At 42.6% G+C, this 16,479-nt stretch overlaps 1 long non-coding RNA gene across 2 annotated transcripts in view; it reads right to left on the reverse strand.

Moving 5' to 3' along the window:
• LOC144585995 (uncharacterized) overlaps positions 1–16,479 on the reverse strand; it is a 34,065-nt gene that overhangs the window by 6,291 nt on the left and 11,295 nt on the right. Inside the window, exon 2 of one of the 2 annotated variants that reach the window (XR_013540656.1) lies at positions 106–11,769. The exons of the other annotated variant lie outside the window; for it this stretch is intronic. This is a non-coding gene — a long non-coding RNA (uncharacterized LOC144585995). Of the gene's footprint in view, positions 1–105; positions 11,770–16,479 lie in introns of those variants that run through there. 2 annotated transcript variants of the gene reach the window in all.

Raw genomic sequence — 16,479 nt, forward strand, 5'->3', positions numbered from 1 at the left:
AAAGTCAACAACCCCATATTATAGTGCAGAACAGAGCATACATAGCAGTATGCAATGTGAATTCACAGAGCCCATTTTAAGATTTTGTTGGAAATTGCATTCTTCTTTTTAAGAAAACTGTTCCCAGCTGTTTCTATTTAGATTTTTATTGTATAGTATGATCCCACTGTTTATTCAACCAAATTCCAAGGTGCTTCTATTTGTCAACACACTCCTCAGTATCGTTTTGGATCTCTAGTTGCATTTCTTGGGCTGCCTGCCTTTTACCAATTCATATAATACCTCCATATATAACTATATCTAGATATATTTAATTTCTATAGGAATATGCAAATATAAATATGAATAAAGTACATAATATACCAGAGTGGATGACCATCAATAATCCCAAGTTGTGAGCACATAGAAACTGCAAATTAGGCAGGTGGTCTTGTGACTGATTTAGTCAACTATGTAACTCAACCAACACTTAATAAGTCACTATTAAGGTCTGAAGGATAATAACATGTGACTGAGTCATGAGATGGGGCAAATATTAAAGCAGCAGTTATGGCTGCATCAGAGAATCTTAAATGTTGCATGACTCTACTCAACCCACCTTCAGAACACAGCATTCTTGTTGTATGATTTTGATCAGATGATGGCAACCACATTTCCAACACCATTGGATAGAAAACTAAGGGCTACACTAAAGGCATAGAAGATCTATCAGCAGGAGAGACACATTCAGTATCAGACACATTCTGTAGGAGGACAAATTTCAGTGCTAGATAAAGCCAAAAACAAAAGAGTGGAACCAACAATGCCAGCATATTCTGATCTACATTTCTTTTAAAAAGAAACCAAGACTTGAAAGAGGAAATTCAGCCTGTTGGAAAGGCAGGAGCAGGGGGTCATGGGCAAAATTCATGAAACTATCTAACAACGGCATCAGGGAGCAGCAGGCATGATGCCTAGATTGCACTTTAAATCTTCTCAGGAGGAAGATAGGAACATGTCACTCTATCCTTCTGAGAAAGCTGACAAGAAACCTATCAGGCAAGCGTGCCTTCAGGTGTAGATGATTCTTTTAGCCTTGCATAATCATGCATGGCAAGATTAGGGCTCTGCTCTTGCCTGATTAACTGAGTCTCAGCAAGGGATTTCATTTCTCAGACCAGCCATTTCTCACTTCCCGTAGTATTCTCTGCTACACAACCAGAGATGCCATATACCTTACATGAGGGACACATCCTCCAGGTTGGCAGCACAGAGAGGCAACTATGTGGCATGCAGAAATGTTTCCAGCCCCACAAAGTTTATATGACAATTTGGACTCATGAAATGGAGCATCATTACATAGAATTTGCTCTCTTAGTTCTCACTGTCCTGTCTCCCAGTTAAGACTGCTGAATGGGACTCCTCAATCCAGCACACACACTTTCCGACATTCACTGCTACGGCCCTCTATTGTTCCTTTTCGTGCAATTCACACGAAGCACATTTTTTATTTAAATACTCAGGTAACTTAATCCTCATTAAAGGTGAAACCCCCTGGATGCCCTCCAGAATGGAAAGTTCGATTTAAAAACAACCCCCAGACCCAAACGCACCTCCACGGCACAGAGTGACAGGCACATTAAAGGCATCCATTTCAGTTTCTTGGAGCCAGATGCCTCCTGTTTTCTAAGCTGGGCAAAGAGCCGGCTCAGCATGGAGTTTCTCCCCCATTTCCTAAGGATGTCAGTCAAATGCAGATGCTTGGAAGTTCAAGCGTGGCCAAAAGGAAGCAGATTTCAAAACACACCTCTCTCCCCTCCCCCAGGCCCCTTTCCCTTCGTCTTTTGTTTCTTGTCTTCCCCTTTCTTGCCATCAAAGAAAGAAAGAAAAAAGATTTGAGAGTCATCAAATCATAATCTATCACTCCCCTAATATTAATCAATACAAGCCTCACTCAGTTTCCCCCCTCCTTCCCCAGAGAGCAGCTACTCTGGATGGATATTGCAGGTTTCTGAAAGAGTTGGGGAAGAATTCTTTATTTCTCACTAGAAGCCCTGGATGCGTCTGTTGGAGCGATTGCCAGGTTTCCAGAGACATCTAGAAGATGGATAGACCTCACCCCCTACTGCAGAGTGTTGTAAATAATGCTGAAGTCCTGTCTTTTCACAAATCCAGGAGTTTGTATCAGTCCATATTTTTAAATGCGTTGGCTTTTATTTTGTGTTCATAGAATCATGAAGTTGGAAGGGGCCTATAATACTGTGTTTACAGTATTAAGTGCTGGGGGCATCTTAGTTCCATAGCTTTTGGGTTTTTTGTTTTTTTGTTTTAAGAAAGGAAAGAGTGGAGTAGGGCAGGTCACATATGTGAGGATTGATCTCATTCTCTTCACCACCTTCTCTACCAGCTTGAAGGTGTTTCCAAGGAGGTCATCATTAGCTGGGATAAAAATCAACCCGGCTCTAGATCAGTGTCTGATGTCTGTAATGGACTGGATGAGGGCGAATAAACTGAAATTTAATCCAGATAAGGCAGAAGCACTCGTCGTCAAAAGGCAAATCAAGGAATAAGGGCTGCACTCTATGCTGGATGGGGTTGTCCTCCAGCTAATAACACAGGTGCTCAGCTTGGGGGATGCTCCTGGATTTGTCTCTGAGTCTAGATGTCCAGGTTTCAGCAGTGACCAAGAGTGAATTTGCACAATTAAAACTAGTGAGTCAGCTGCACCCATTCCTGGAGAGGTCTGATCTGGCCATGGTGAAAAATGCCTTTTATATCCTGGCTGGATTAGTATAATACACTCTATGTGGGGCTGTCTCTGGAAAGTGTTTGGAAACTTCAGCGGGTCTAAAATGTGGCTGCCAGATTGCTGCCTGAGGCTGTCATTCTACTGTGAGGAAGATTATTCACAAGTGGAAAACATTCAAGACAGTTACCAATCTTCCCAGGAGGGGACATCGAAATAAATTCACCCCAAGGTGGGACTGTGAAATGCTCAGAGAAATTGCCAAAAACCCAAGAGTTACATCTCAGATTCTACAGGCCTCAGTTAGCACATTAGATGTTACAGTTCATGACAGTACAATTAGAAAAAGATTGAACAAGTATGGTCTCTTTGGAAGGGTTGCCAGGAGAAAGCCACAAGGCTTCTGTAACAATGTCCTTTGGACAGACAAGACCAAAATGGAAATGTTCGGTCATAATGCACAGTGCCACATTAGACGAAAACCAAACACATCATATAATCACAAACATCTCATACCAACTGTCAAGCACAGTGGAGGATGGGTGATGATTTGGACTTGTTTTTCAGCCACAAGACTTGGGCACTTTGCAGTCATTGACTTGACCATGAGCTCCTCTACATACCAAAGTATTCTAAAGTCTAATGTGAGGCCATCTGTCCAACAACTAAAGCCTCATCAAAATTGGGTCATGCAACAGGACAATGACCCCAAACACATCAGAAAATCTACAACAGAATGGCTGAAAAAGAAAAGAATCAAGGTGTTGCAATGCCCCAGTCAAAGTCCAGATCTCAATTCGATTGAAATGCTGTGGCGGAGCCTTAAGAGAGCTGTGCATAAATAAATGGCCACAAACCTCAATGAACTGAAGCAACTTTGTAAAGAAGAGTGTGCCAAGATTTCCCAACAATTATGTGAGATACAGAGAAAGTCATATAGAAAACAATTACTTCAAGTTATTGCCGCTAAAGCTATTGAATACATAAGGTACATTTAGTTTTTTACACATGGCTTCTCCATTTTGGCTTTATTTTTGTTAAATAAATCATGGCACAGTGTAATACGGTATGTCATGTGTTGTTGTTCATCTGAGGTTGTATTTACCTAATTTTCAGACCTGCTAAGGACCAGATGATTTTTATTATATCTTGACATGTAAAACCATAGAATTCAAAGCGGGTGTATGCTCCTTTTCATATGACTGTACATGCAACATACGTTCTGGACTTCTTGGAAGCTCCTACATTTACAATTGTATGTATATATACTTAGGAGGGTGTGTGATACATGTAATATTGGCTAGGTGGGAGGGATACATGCCATGGTCCCATCCCCACTTCCATATTGTGTTACCTACTGTTAAATGCTGGTAGCTTTCAGGCCTGCATAGGACTTTAAAAAGAACAGGTATTACTAGTCTCTTATGCTAAATGATATCTTTAATGCAAGGTTATGTATTCTGGATTACCAGAACAGCGTGCGCAAGTGCACATGCACACATGATCCAACAAACTAATTCTATGTTTTTGAGCAGATAATAGCACAGTTCTTATAGAATATATGTTTCAGTGGCTTTGGTGGTGTTCCTCATGTGAGATATAACCACAAACCCAAGACCCTTGAGCCAATGAATGCTTTACTTGTGAATTCTGTATTTCATTCTGTATTTCATTTTATTCCATATGTCTGAAGAAGTGGACATGATCCATGAAAGCTCACCTTAAAATATAATAGACTTTAAGGTGCCACATGTTTTTTGTCTTCTTCTTCTTCTGTTGGTTCTTTTTTCCTTTGGATTTTGCCTTATATGCTTGCACAGACTAACATGATTACCTATTCTAAAAGTATAGTTATGAAGATAGATCTCCTGGCTGCCAGTATATAGTACTAGAAATAGTAATTCAACAGAAAGGGAAAGCAAGGGGTTCCATGCCAGATATTGGACAGAAGTTCCTCAGCCACAAGTGCACATCAAGCCAGGGATGTGACGAAGCCACACGCTAGTGCATGCATCCTGTTTACTGCTCTTTTCATACAAGCAAGAATGTAAACTAAGAACAGTACAAGACTGTCGCCTTCATGTACTGCTGGATAGCTTAGGCATCTGGCTGCAGAGCCCGAGTTTGGGAATTTGTTTCCCCACTGTGCCTCCTTGACAGGGATGAACTTGATGATCTATAGAGTCCCTTCCAGTTCTGCAGTTCAAAGTTTTTTTTCATAGATTATTCTTTTATGTGCAGCTATACATCTAGAACCAAAGTGCTTAAAATTATAGTATTGGAACTTACAAAATGTGGCAGGAAAGAATATTGAATCTTTTCTTTAGGTCTGAAAAAAAAATCACTGGATTGTGGCATTAAGACTTTTGCAGTTAGGCCGTGTCTGTCTTAAGTCTGCCAGCTGGATGCATCTGTGGGATTTCAGGACCAATTAATAGCTTTATCTTTGTGGTTTTGAATGTTCTTATCACAGAAGGCGCATCTCTGTGCTGCAGAATGTGAACAAAAACCCTGGAGTTAATGCTTATCTGATGCCGGAGACACTGGAGCAGCACACACTACACCCAGATTGATGGCAGCGAACCACTGTCAATTTACCACACACATTGTAAGTCAGGGAGAGACCTCCAGTGCACTGCCCTTGAAGGACTGGCTCTAAATCCCATCTCCACTCGATTTGCACCATAATCTGCATAGTATTTCACAGCTCACTCCAGAGCATTGCCAAACCATAAATGTCTCACTGGGAACAGCATTAAGGAACTCCTTTGGCTTTGCTGCAGACACAGCTTGAAGCACTTCTCCCAAGGCACTTGGAAGATGGCCCTCCTCCTCGTCATTCCCAGTCACACAGTTGCACATGAAGTGAGCAAGCAACAACACCCCCCATCCATACCATCTGGCTCTCACTTCTTTAGCAATTACCACAAACCATCTGCTCCAGGGTGACCACACAATATGACTGTCCCACCTTCTTTCAGTGCTTCATGTTTCCAAAAGGTGACCACAGAGGACTAATTGGGAGTTCAATTTAGTATGAATGGCTTAGTAAAGGAAAAGTATTTCAACTTCTTCAATAATTGCTAGACTGGGAAACATATCTCCAGTTGGTAATCGTCGTCGTTGTTTAGTCATGTCCGACTCTTCGTGACCCCATGGACCGGAGCACGCCAGGCCCTCCTATCTTCCACTGCTTCCCAATTGGTAATAACTCTCATCAAAACATTCCAGGGGTGTCATCAAATAAAGATTTCATAGTGCCTTTCAACTGATCGTGAATCATGGTATATCGTGTGACACAACAATCATGGATTACTGTTGCCATATTTTAACCTTATCCAGTCAGTGGAAAAGAGAGTTTTGCTGAGCTCCACTCACTGTCAATGGAACATCGCAATGGGTCAGATGTTGCCATTTATTCAGGCAAAGACCAAGACAGGGGGGACTGAGTACACCAGGAGCGCAAACCTGGGTAGGCAAGCATTAGAGGTCCAGGGACCAAATTTCCAGCTTTGGAAAGCAAAGTTGTTATCGCATAGAAATCCTTAGAGAGAGGGGATAAAATGAGTTGCAGGGAGCTTCTTGCACTTTGTTCTAAAGAAGAATCACTCCTGTTCCAGGAACATCAAGTCTCTTTGATTTTTTTTTGCCTGGTTTTTTTTTTTAGGGGAGCCTTGGGCAGCACAAATAGGTGAGTGGTGCTTGTGCACATTGTGTTCCATGTGGTCCCCACTGATGGAGTAGAGCCACTGAATAAATGGGGCTGAAATTAGTACGCTGCAGCTCTCTGCTGAGTGCACAGTCTGGCAAATGGGTTCATTATTGCACAAGGTATCACATGTTTTGGGGACAGGAACGGAAGGCATTGCCGGTCCATGGGGCTGGAGAGGATGTGCAATAAGTATGCAGATGGCTGTCTAGATGGCTGTTTTGAAGGATTAAAACCATTGCTTGTGCAAGTGTGCCTCCAGAAATAATGGGAGGGGAAAAGCAATCCAAAACACATGAGCCACATAAGCCCCACTGACACAGGAGAGAGAGAGAGAGAGAGAGACTTGCATTTCATAGTTTTCCACAAGGCGTCAGCTGCTCTTTAACCAAAGTGGCGCTTAGGAGGCGTCATCCCCGTTTCTTTTCCACTGTGGGAACCGAGCCTTTTAAAACTGTTTTGACTGTAACCAAGGAATTAGGGAGATGGATGAAGGCAGCCGAAAGTGTGACAGACTCCTAAGGACTCACAGATGGAGAACAGGCTCCGCGAGCCAAGTCATTCTGAGCAATCACTTTCTTCAGGCACATTTTGGACAGTATCCTCCTGAAGAATGATGACCCAAGGGGAGATGTTAGTGTCAGTCAACCTCCGCACCTAAGGAAAACAGACTAATCTCTCTTTGGCCCTTTACCAGCATATAGTCAAACTCTGTAGCCCTTTGGTAGATTTGTTCAGAAATGCTTCCTATGAACTGCTTGAAGTAGAGCTGAGGAACCTCTACATGCCACTGGGCGGGAATTCTCATGGCCTTAACATAGTCAATGAACAGGGATGATGTGAGGAGCAATCTGGATACAGATAGACCCAAGACATTCTGATTCTCTGGCTTAAGTCACCTGGGGTGCAAATTGGCTGTAGATCTTACTCAACTCTGAAAAGTTTCTTTCATTTCACCAAAAACTGTAGGAATATTGCACAAATGAAACTTGTCCTCCATCAACATTTTGCTGTACTGTAGTTCAGAACTGCCAATACACGTCAACGGCTATGATATTTTTTTTGCTCCTGCATTAAAGTGAAAAGTACACCACTTTTTTTGTTAGCACCAGTAGCAGCAAACAAACACCCCCCACTGTACTTTGCATAGAAGAAAGAGTCTTGTATTACACAAGATTGTTTAATTTTATGCAGATATTATATTTTGCATGGAAACTGTTGTCGTTTGCACAAAGTACTGTATTTCCTGCAAAATGCATTTTGGCATACAACATAACTGCGGGGACATTTTCACATAAACATCTCAAAATGCAAAAATGCATAAGCCCTTTCTTAAACTCCTCTACTGGAGAGAAAACTTGGGCATTTTTCATTTTCATGTGCAAAAATGATAATGATTGATTTATTAATCAATAAAGATTAACATCCCCAGATTTGGCTACAACCAAGTAAATTGCAGGAAACAATGCTCTGTGCACAAATGCAAACTGTGAGGCTCCTTGTAGCCATCACTTTGGTTATAATTCATGTGTAGACCATTGTTTCCTCTAAGAAAACTGGAAAAATTTGAGTGCATCTGAGGCCACTGAGGAAAGGCCTTATGGGGCCTCTTTGCTACTAGTTAAACTCTTGCCCAGGAATGGTAGACAGCAACAGAGTTGGGGCATGGTTGAATATAAGGCTATCAATGGCTACTACACATGATGGTGATATAACATCTCCAACATTGGAAGTGTGGCTTTGAATTCCAGTGCATTCCTCTGCAATGGGAGAACTCTTATGCTGGTACGGACTAGAGTTCTCACATTTGTGAGAATGTTTTTGTGCAAATTGTCCAATATAAAAATACAACTGTGAATGCCTTGGTGCATGGACATTTAAAATTAGCAGCATTAGATAAGCTGTTTACATCCGTCTGCTCAATCAGCCATTGCTTGCTCTGTGTGGTAAGCATTGCTATAGAACAGAGGTTCTTAACCTTCGGGAACCCAGGTGTTCTTGGACTGCAACTCCAGAAACCTCGGCCAGCGCAGCTGGTGGTGAAGGCTTCTGGGAAGTGCAGTCCAAGAACACCCGAGTGAGCCAAGGTTGAGAACCCCTGCCATAGAACATGAAAATACTGTACAGTAGTTTCACACAGAAACATATTGCACACATTGTATAAAGCTGGACCTAAACTTGTCCCGCTGCAGAAGTGAGAAAATGTTTTTTTTTAAAGACACAAATCCTTGAAAGGGTATCCCAGCCTGTGAGGACAGTCTGGACAAGAAATGTAGTGCACTTTTGTTGCATCCTAAACCAATTGTTGGTAAAAAAGAAGTGATCACAGGATGGTACAAAGAATAAATCAAGTTTATAGATTTCCCATAGGCATCTGATTGACCACTGTGAGAAGGGTCTTCTGGATCTGGTCTCATTCAGTCCTCTCTTATGTTCTTACTCTGAAGGGTCTCCTGGGCTGGTAGTGCCATGTGCCACTCACCTCAAGTTTATGTTATTCAATATGCGTGCATATTTGAAAATTCTCCCCACATGTTTTCAGTTATTTGAGTACCCTCTCTTTCAACATTAATCCCCTCATTTCTTAAAGTCTATTGACTGTTAGGTGGGAAGAGCAATGTCTCTGGAAGCTACCTACCCACTTGAACAGCTATTTGAGAGTGCTCAGATCCAGCTGAGCAGAAGGGCTGCAGATACGGTGTTACGTATGTAGTATGTAATCGATGTCTCTCCATGCTGTTCCTTTCCTCCAGAGGCCTCTGCTGGTGGCAGGATGGATTCTGGTGAGATGGGGGGGGCTGCAAATTGCCTTACCACATCTGAAGACCCTTTCTTAGCAGCCTCAGCATGAGAAGGAAAAGTTGACAGCAGTTTATAATTGCTGGCATATTTGCAGCGTGTAAACACAAAGGAGGGAATGAGAGAACAGTTTAGGGTGGTCCAAATAAGAACTAGAGCAAAGGGAAGAGAGGCAGAGAAGGAAAACACATTGGCTGCTTTAAATGAGGAGAATCTGTGAAGGGAGGGTAGCATGCAGGAAATTCTGCCTCATCTTTTGTGGCACCAACCACAAAATCCTCATCGTGTTCTTTGTAAATAAGCGAGGCCAGCCGGTGACATCTTGCTGTCTGAGGCAGAACAACAAATAATGCTTCCTTACTCACTGAAATCCAAACAGTCTAACAAAAAGTTGGCCAAGTTATTTTGGCACCTGAGGCAGAAAATCCCACAAACACTTCTTTCTGTTATTGGAGGTAAAAAAAAAATTGTGAAGTAACAAAGTACATTACTAACAATGTCAGGCCCTTTCATGACAGCCAAAACCAGAACTTGGCAAGCTACGTTTAAAAAGATGGATTCCAGAATGTCAGCCTACCATTTCTCAAGTATTAATGGCTTCAGCTTGTCATTGCACTCCACCATCTTAAAAGCAGCTTTCTGAACTTTGCACAAATTCCACTACCTGCAGCAACCATCTCAATCTCCCTAATGGTAGAGCTGGCCCTGTAAACCAGTGGGGCCTGTGCTGATGAAATAGCAAGGCAAGAGTATTATGTGCAAGATTTATGTACCTCCAAGGCCACTAAGCAGGGATGCTCACATGGACTGTGATCCTCTAAGCATCTTCCTGGTCTTTCTGCTGTACCCCACCTTCCCCCACTTGGATGGATGGACGGACGGACGGACGGATGGATATATACATGCCATGTGTCAATAGCTGTCACTCATTTCAGTAATTTCTCTACTGTTTGCCTGTCTGTCCACAAAACATTCAGGGCTGGGCAACTGCAGGAGGCGTGAGGAATATGTTTTCTCAGAATTGACTAGTGGTCACATCACAACTTGCTACTGGCACATGCTGCTGAATTTCAATGACAGATATGTTGAAAGCTGCATTTCCATTTAAAATTTTTTAAATCAGTTAAACAAGGCATGTGAAGGCTAGGTTTCTTGCCTTATAGGATTTTCTTTCAGATTGCTGTTCTCCCAGTTTGACTGAAAAAAAGTGTATCCTCCCCCCTACACACACAACAGAAGTACATGGGGTTTTGCAAGAACAATTGAGGCTGAATGCAGCCATTTCAATAATTTTGCCACTCAATCATGTCTAATTTTGCAATCTGTTTGTGCAACATTTGGACATTTGGAGATGAGATGTGACCCAGTTTCATCTTTTTCTTCATAGAGTTGACATTTGCCATTAGCACTAATTCCTTGAACCTTTGCTTTCATGACATTGGTCTGAAGTGCTCGTTCTTGAGCAGCAAAAATCAAGAGTTCGGTTTCTTTCTTAAGGATCCCAGTTTTAGCCATGTCCATGATGAATTATTATCATGCGTTCCATCAATATTTGTCAGATGCTGTCCATGTAGTGGTTTTATTTTTTAAACTGTTTATTTACTTTCAAATTGTTGTATGTTGTACTGAGCCTTTGTTTCTGTTGTTTTCAAAATATTCTCCATTTCAGTAATTTTTCTCTACTTGTACTAATACCATTATTTAGGCTTCTTTTTTCCTCCTCTACTACCTGTTGTATTCGCAGTAATCCACTGCCTCTGGTTTTACGTGGTAAATATAATCTGTTCACACTACTTTTTGCATGTAGTGTGTGATGCAGGTTCATCAGTTTCCATTTTTTAAATCCAATTCTTCTAATTCATTTTGGGTACAATTTATTATTCCAGCTGGGTATCTAATTACTGGAACTGCCTATATGTTTATTGCTTTGATTGCATTTCCACCATTTAATTTTGATTTGAAGATTATCCACAGTCTTTTGATGCATTCCCTTTCTGTTAGATCTGTTAAAAATAAAGAATTAGAAAAACTAGCGAAGTAATCCTAATTTTGCAAGAAAAAGATGAAACTGTGTCACATCTCATCTGTGAATGTAAAAGATTGCACAAAGAGATTAAAAAGTTAGACATGATAGAGTAGCAAAATTAGTGCACTGGCCATTATGCAAAAAATGTAACTTGCCAGTCTCCAAAAACCCAGGGGAACATCAGGTAGAAAAGGTGTCAGAAAATGAGGAAGTCAAGATCTTGTGGGATTTCCGGACCCAAATCAATAGATATCTTGAGCATAACATACCAGACATAGTAGTAATAGAATGAAGAAATATCTGTATCATTGACATTGTAATTCCAGGGTATGCCAGAGTTGAAAATAAAGAATTGGAAAAACTAACAAAGACTTGGCAATCGAAACGTCTTGCTTGTGGATGAAACACACTTCAGTGGTCCTCGTAGTCATTGGGGCTTTGGAAACAATATCAAGAAATTTCATACAGTATTATAAGCAGTTGCAGATGTCAGAAATAACACCATCACAGCTAAAAAAAAGAAAAGAAAAAAGAAAAGGCAATATTAAGAACAGCATCCATACTGTGCTGATATTTAACAAAAACTTAGTTTTTAGGTTAAGACTTATATCTGTTATATAATACCAGTCAATGTTTTTATAATTCTGACTGTGCCTAGTGTGTTTAATAATTATAATCACAATAATCATAATAACCATAATAATAATAATATAGGGGGCACTATCCCAACCTAATCTATTAACCATTCTCACAGGTTACCTGTCTATCATAAAGTCAACAAAAACCATGTTTTGCTTTAAGCTGTGCATGAGTTTTGTTTTGGGTTTCCTCTTGTTTACATTCCTGGAAGCCTCATTCATGATTTTTTTATCAATATTCCATTTCTTGCATACAGTATTTTATTGGTTGTCATTTTGTTCCTTTTTTATTTGCATACTATATGTAGATAATGTAAGTAACCAACAAATAACAAACACCAGTTACTATATTAATAATCCCACTTTTGATGGTTTAGGCCTAAAGTTTGCAATTGATTCCCACATCTATAAGAATACCCTGTACAGTGAGAGCAAGATGAACTAAGTGTAAAATGTAGGCTGCGTCTTAATATTGTTAGGAAAATTATTTAATCTTCGTCCTGAAAGCATTCTGATTAAAGAACTGCTGGTAATTCAATTTAGAATGAGACTAAGGAGTGACACCTAGTGGATTCCTAGCAGATTGCAGCTATTTGTTTTACTTTATTTTAAGAACTCGAATCTCTACACAGAATAAGCTGCTTGTACCATTAAAAAAAAAGGACACTGTTCAGGATAAGAAGTGATAGAGAAGGTTCAGTTCACCTTGTGATGTTAGAATTACCCACATTATTTACAACAAAGACTCTGGCGGCACCTTAAAGACGAACCAATTTTATTTGGTATGATTTCATGAGGTTTATCCCATGATTTAGATGTATAGATGTCTGCGGTAGATAGACATTTATATTAAGGACAGGCATAGTGTGACCCAGAAGTGGCCCGCATCCCTTTAAAGCTATTTTTACAGCCCCCAGATGCCCCATAACCTGTCTGGGGTGGGGAGTTATTTTCTTCTTCTTAAAGCTCCCAGGAGCAATAGTTGTGCAATAAAATGAAGTGATCCCCGACTCCAACTGCTCATTTCTGAGGCCGCTTGAGGGCTCCTGTTGGGTCGCAATTTATACAAACAGGAGGAGGAGGAAGATGAAAGGTCCTGGAAATGAGACAGCTCCAGGTCAATGCAGCACAGGATAATCTTCAGCAGTGTTTAAGAGCGGTTAAGAATCCAAGGAGGAGAGTCAGAAAGGGGTCTTGATGGTGGTTGTTCAAAGTCATGGGGTCCATGGGGTCACAAAGAGTGGAACACGACTTAACGACTAAACAATGACAATAGGAAAAACTCAGCAATTGACACAGATAATAGAATTCTCCATATGGAACTCAAATAAACTTTCTTTTATAATTAATTATGAAGCTGATATCTGTAGAAATATTACTCATAATTAATACCTTTCCTAACCAAATCCCTCTACCCCTTAGGTATCTTAACTTGTGTGCAGGTTTAGGTTTTGTCCAGTAGGTGGCATGTATTCACTTGCCTAAAATAATATAGGACGGTATCTCCCCCTTTTTGGTTCCTACTTTGGAAAGAGTGGATTAGCTGCTGTCTCCAAAAATAGTAAGTCAATTAGACCTAATTTAGAAATTTAGAACAACTACTGGGCTCCGCTCCGTTTTGTATCAAAACATTTCATCTGGCACAGGAAAGTGGTGGCATGGAGTGGCTAACTGATATGAGCTAAGGATCTGGACATCTCCAGCTTAAATGTCTCCTGCTGTAGATTCACCAGTGGCTTTATTTATTTATTTATTTATTTATTTATTTATTTATTTATTTATTTATTTATTTATTTATTTATTCATTCATTCATTCATTCATTCATTCATTCATTCATTCATTTTATATGCCACTCACACTATCCAGAGGTCTCTGGGAGGCTTACAACAATTAAAATTCAATACAATAAAAGATAAAATGATTAAAATACAATTAAAATACAATTAAAATTGCCATCGGACCCACAGCTAATATTATTTCAATTAAAAGCCTTCTGGAACAGGAAGGTTTTGACCTGACGCCGAAATGTTATCAGCGTCGGCGCCAGGCGAATCTCAGTCGGGAGGGCATTCCATTGTCTGGGGACAGCTACCGAAAAGACCCTTTGTCTACAAGCCATCCCTCTTACCTCCTTAAGGGACGGCTCTTTCAAAAGGGCCCCCTGGCTAGATCTTAAGTGCCGGGTAGGTTCATATGGAAGGAAGCGGTCCTTCAGGTATCCAGGGCCCAAGCCATTTAGGGCTTTATATGTCAAAACAAGCACTTTGAATTGGGCCCGGGCAGCAACTGGTAGCCAATGTAACTTATACAGAATCGACTTGATATGTTCCCTGGCGGCTGCACCACTCACCAGCTGCGCAGCTCGATTCTGGACCAGTTGCAGTCGCCGGACTGTCTTCAAAGGCAGCCCCACGTAAAGCGCATTGCAGTAATATATGCGGGATGTTACCAGTGCATGTGTAACTGTCATGAGACTCCGCTCGTCCAGGTAGGGCCGTAGCTGGTATAATTTCCGCAGCTGAAGGAAGGTGCCTCTGGCCACCGAGTCCACCTGGGCTTCCAGTGTTAGACTGGGGTACAGGAGCACCCCCAAGCTGCGGACCCTGTCCCTTAGGGGGAGTGTAATCCCATTCAGGGCTGGGAAATGGCCCTCCAGCCTGTCCGGTGAAGCACCCACTAACAGCACTTCCGTCTTGTCTGGACTGAGTTTCAATTTATTAACCCTCATCCAATCCATTATCAGGTCCAGACATGAGTTCAGCACAGAAACTGCCTCACCTGGATTGGTGGAAAACGAGAGGTAGAGCTGAGTATCGTCAGCATATTGCTGACTCCTCAGCCCAAACCTCCTGATGACCTCTCCCAGCTGTTTTATGTAGAGGTTGAACAGCATGGGGGACAGTATTGAGCCCTGAGGAACCCCATGACATAACTGCCGTGGGGCAGAGCAACTGTCCCCCAGCACCACCCCCTGGACACGGTCAGCCAGGAAGGAGCGGAACCACCGTAAAGCAGTGCCCCCAACTCCCAACCCAGCCAGCCTATCCAGAAGGACACCATGGTCGATGGTGTCGAAAGCCGCTGAGAGGTCCAGGAGTATCAACAGGGTCACACTCCCCCTGTCTCTCTCCCGGCAAAGGTCATCATACAGGGTGAGCAAGGTAGTCTCTGTACCAAAACCCGGCCTGAAACCCGATTGAAATGGATCCAGAAAATCCGTTTCATCCAGCAGCGCCTGGAGTTGCCCGGTCACAACCCGCTCCAACACTCTGCCCAAATAAGGGAGGTTCGCCACTGGTCAGTAGTTGACCACCAGCCTTGGGTCCAGTTTAGGCTTTTTAAGGAGTGGTCGAATTACTGCCTCTTTCAAGGCGGTAGGGACCACTCCCTCTCTCAGAGAGGCGTTCACGGCCTCCTGGACCCAGGTGCGAACCCCCCTGGCTGATCTTCCAATTAGCCAGGATGGGCAAGGGTCGAGTGGAGTGGTGGTAGAACGGACAGATCCAAGCACCCTGTCCACATCATCAGGTCTCAACAATTGAAACTCATTCATTAATATTTGACCTAAGCACAGCGCACTGGACACATCCTCTGATTCTGCAGTAACTGTGGAGTCCAACCCACTGCAAATCTGAGCGATTTTTCCCTCAAAATGGATGGCAAACTGATCACAGTGAGCTGATGAGCAGTCCGGGACCTCCACCGGATTTCCCGGTTGAAGAAGATCCCGGACGACCCGAAACAGCTCTGCTGGATGACATTCTGAGGAAGCAATATGGCTGGAGTAATATTGCCGTTTCACCAGCTGTATTGCCACGAAATAGGCCCGATAATGGGCTCCAAGTCATGTTCGATCGGACTCCCAGCGGGATTTCCTCCACCTGTGCTCCAGCCGTCTCCCCTCTCGCTTCATCACCCGCAGTTCAGAAGTATAGCAAGGAGCTGTCTGGGCTCGGCGAGCAGGGAGAGGGCGCTTAGGCGCAATCGTGTCAACCGCCAGGGTCATCTCCCTATTCTAGAGGGTGACCTGAGCTTCGGCAGAAGCGCCGACCATATCAGACGGATAATCCCCCAAAGCATTCAGGAATCCATCTGGATCCATTAGTCTCCAAGGGCGGATCATCTTAATAGATTCCCCCACACTTGCAGAGGAGAGAAGAAGCTAATAGACTAAACTTGACCAGGAGGTGGTCTGACCATGACAACGGGGTCACAACCAGCCCCTCCACATCCAAACCACCATCTTCCAGTCCCGTTGAGAAAAACAGGTCCAAGGTATGGCCCTTCTCATGCATCGGGCCGATGACACATTGAGAGAGCCCCATGGTTGTCATGGTGGCCATGAAGTCCTGAGCCGCCCCAGTCAAGGCAGCCTCGGCATGGATGTTGAAGTCCCCCAGCACCAACAGCATGGGAGTCCTCAACACCAGGTCCGAGACTACCTCCATCAGCTCAGGCAGGGAGACTGTTGGTACGCAGCAGGGTGGGTGGTACACCAACAGAATCCCTAACCTGTCTCGCGAGCCCAACACACAATACAGGCCCTCGAGACCTCCTCTCAAAGGGATAGGAAGCCTGGTC

This window comes from Pogona vitticeps, chromosome 1 (genome assembly GCF_051106095.1).
Source record: "Pogona vitticeps strain Pit_001003342236 chromosome 1, PviZW2.1, whole genome shotgun sequence".
NCBI lineage: Eukaryota > Metazoa > Chordata > Lepidosauria > Squamata > Agamidae > Pogona > Pogona vitticeps.